Source organism: Amphimedon queenslandica, unplaced genomic scaffold, assembly GCF_000090795.2.
Source record: "Amphimedon queenslandica unplaced genomic scaffold, v1.1 AMPQUscaffold_12861, whole genome shotgun sequence".
Taxonomy (NCBI): Eukaryota; Metazoa; Porifera; class Demospongiae; order Haplosclerida; family Niphatidae; genus Amphimedon; species Amphimedon queenslandica.
The window spans coordinates 39,594-42,660 of NW_003546903.1; the positions used below are offsets into that span (position 1 = coordinate 39,594).

General features: G+C 34.0%; 1 long non-coding RNA gene across 1 annotated transcript; it reads left to right on the forward strand.

Moving 5' to 3' along the window:
- Positions 1–1,747: 1,747 nt before the first annotated feature.
- Positions 1,748–2,127, forward strand: LOC109586478 (uncharacterized). The gene is made up of 4 exons (XR_002187053.1): positions 1,748–1,785; positions 1,840–1,914; positions 1,971–2,048; positions 2,103–2,127. It is a non-coding gene; the product is annotated as an uncharacterized LOC109586478 (long non-coding RNA).
- The last annotated feature ends 940 nt before the right edge of the window (positions 2,128–3,067 follow it).

Consider the following 3,067-nt stretch of genomic DNA (forward strand, 5'->3'; position numbering starts at 1 on the left):
ATACAGTGTCAATGCTGGAATTAAAATAACTTCTATTTTATATGCATTGTGTACATTGTGTATGTACATACATGTATTTGTGTGTATGTGTGCATATGTTTTAATATGTGTATGTGTGTACTAACACGTATATCATGTGTACATGTAACATGTACATGTGTGTGTATGTGTGTGAGCAATTATGCATGCTTTACATGTAGCTTTATATGTGTATGCATGTATAGATGTACATGTATGTGTGTTAGTGTGTCATTAGTATGTGTATGTGTATGTGTGTACATGCAGACACTTAGTAAGTTCTTAATTGAGGACTCACATGATATAATAAGACACTCAGTTGTGTATACTTGTCTATTAATATATTGTGTATTATTAATTTTATTATGTCATCTTTGTGTCACATTAAACACACTGTGCAGACTATAAAACTGTGAGTTAGTTATTGTGTTTATTAACCAGATATCAAATCAATTAATATGTCATACACAAATTAATAATTATGATTTTAATTTTATAGACTAACCTACCAGTCAATGTCACTAAGAGATGCTATCATTCTCTCTCAGTGTGGAGTGTGACCCCAACTACTAACTGGATAATTGAGTTTGGAGGAGCGAGAGACGATTTAATCACAACAGTAAATGATACAACAGTTATTGAACTCAGTAAGTACATGTAAACAGTCGTAGATACAATGTGTGTTAAATATGTAATGATAATTAGTAATGATAATATTACAATAAAGTATGTAATTCTTATGATGAATATTTAATTAGAGCATTAATTTTGACGTATACCTATAATACTAATTATTACCAATTCATTCCTGCTATGTACAATAGTGAATATAATGACTGCAGATACAGAAACACTGATATTAATAGGAGCTATTAAAAAATTATAGAGTGAATGAAATATTGCAGTGTGTTTATATACAATAATATGTTCGTGTGGTTAACTGTGTAAACTGAAAGAGGTCACACATGCAATGCTTAAACATGAATCCATCAATAATAAGGTTACCATAGTAACTAAGTGTAATTAATTTGTGTATTTCTTATTCTCCACTATTTTGTTACTGTGTAGGATATACTAGTAATAATGATTGGTCTACTAGTGTAATACCTCTGGACCAGTATCAAGATCAACTAAGAAGAAGGATACTGAGTGATTGGGAGAATTTAGGAACAGAAAAGCTACTTCAAATTCAACATCGTTTGCAATTAGAAAGTGAAATTGAATTCTATCAAGAACAGCTTCAAAGAGAAATAAAAGAGAAGGATCAGATACAGCAAGATCAAGACAAAGAGCAGCAACAGCTTCTTCAAGAAAAGGCAACACTTAGTCAGCAACTTGATAATGCTACCACTCTCCTTGAGCAAGCAGAGAAAGATAAATCAACAGTTGAATTAGGTACTATTGTGTTGTACTGTTGTTTATGTGTACATTGTTTACATTATAATACTAGTGGATTAGAGAATGTTGAGTATGGAAATAGTATCCTGTACTCAGTATATAGGTCAAATTGTCCATCCGTTAGAAATAATGAGATTGATGTAGAGTGAGCTCTGCTTACCATATATGGTATCATTAGGAATAACCATAGTACATGTATTTATGGGCTACTGTACATGCAGTGCAAATTTTTATAAGCAACAAGTATCATTTTATTTTCTATTATTTACTGTTTATTAATAATAGATTATAATGAGAAGCTTAAAGCTAAAGTTGCTGAAATATTGGAAGAGAAGAAACAAGTAGAGGAGAAGAAACAGATTATTACTGGTTAGTGTATCATCAGTACATAATATTAGATGAGAGAATATTCTATTAATGTAGAAGATTATGAGAAACTTAAACTCAAAGTAGCTTATTTGGAGGAACAATATCTCAAGGAGAAACAGATCATTATTGGTTAGTTAACTATACACACAGCATGTAATAGACGAGAGAATATGTTTATTGCGTAGACGACAATCAAAATCTCATTTCTGAGAAAGACAAAGTTATAGCCAAACTGACATTGAATGAGAAACAGATCATTACTGGTTAGTGTATCATCATCAATCAATAATAATTATTAATATTCTATTAATTTATAGACCTTAAAGAAAAGGAGTTGTACATAGCCAAACTAGTGAAGGAAAGACAAGAGAGGGTCCTCAAGCAACCTATCAAAGAGACTAGTTCCATTGGACTACAATTTAATTACCTGATCCCTTCAATGGGTAAGAGTATTATTGACTGACTGACTGTGTCTTATTACTACTGATAGATAATTTAGACTGTCTGAGTGATGTACAGGTAGCAGAGAAGAAGCTGTTTCTAGTTCAAGGAGAGAAACCTCAACTAATTAATTGGGAGAAATATGGTCTAAGGATTGGAGTACAAGAAGATACCTTATTACCCACCAATACAGTTGAGGTAGCAGTGGTCGCTCTTGTAGGAGGAGAGTTTGTGTTTCCAAAGAATACAGTACTAGTGAGTGCTGTTTATGCTGTTTCAGTATCCAAGCCTCTCCTCAAACCATTGCGACTAGAAATTGAGCACTGCATTGATCTGAGGGGACGACCAGGTCTTACACAATTTTTGAAGTTTGCCATAGCTCCCGTGAGCACACCCAGTCTTCCTTACCACTTCTTATTAGTTGAGGGAGGAGAGTTTAAAGCTGATAGCTGGTATGGATCCATTCAACGTAAAGAGTTCTGTTTGGTAGCTATTGTTGGAGAGAAACGTCTACCCAAATCATCAACTAATGGAGACGAGTCAGAGGAAGAGGAGGAGGAGCAAGAGGAACAATCAGAAGAGGAAACTGAAGAGGAAGTGGAAGATGGTAATAGTGATTCATCCAGTGATTCTGATAAGACTAAAGATCCACCAGGAGGTAGCAGTGGAGGACAAGGTGAGTATTGAGTCAGTCAGTGTGTACTAGTGTATAATGAACTGAATCTATTTCACTATAGGAGAGTCTACTAGTAATGAGGGAGTAGAGGAAGAGGGAGAGACTGGAGGTCAGCCATTACATGAGGAAGGAAATGAAGAGCAAGATAATGAAAGAGTAGAAGAG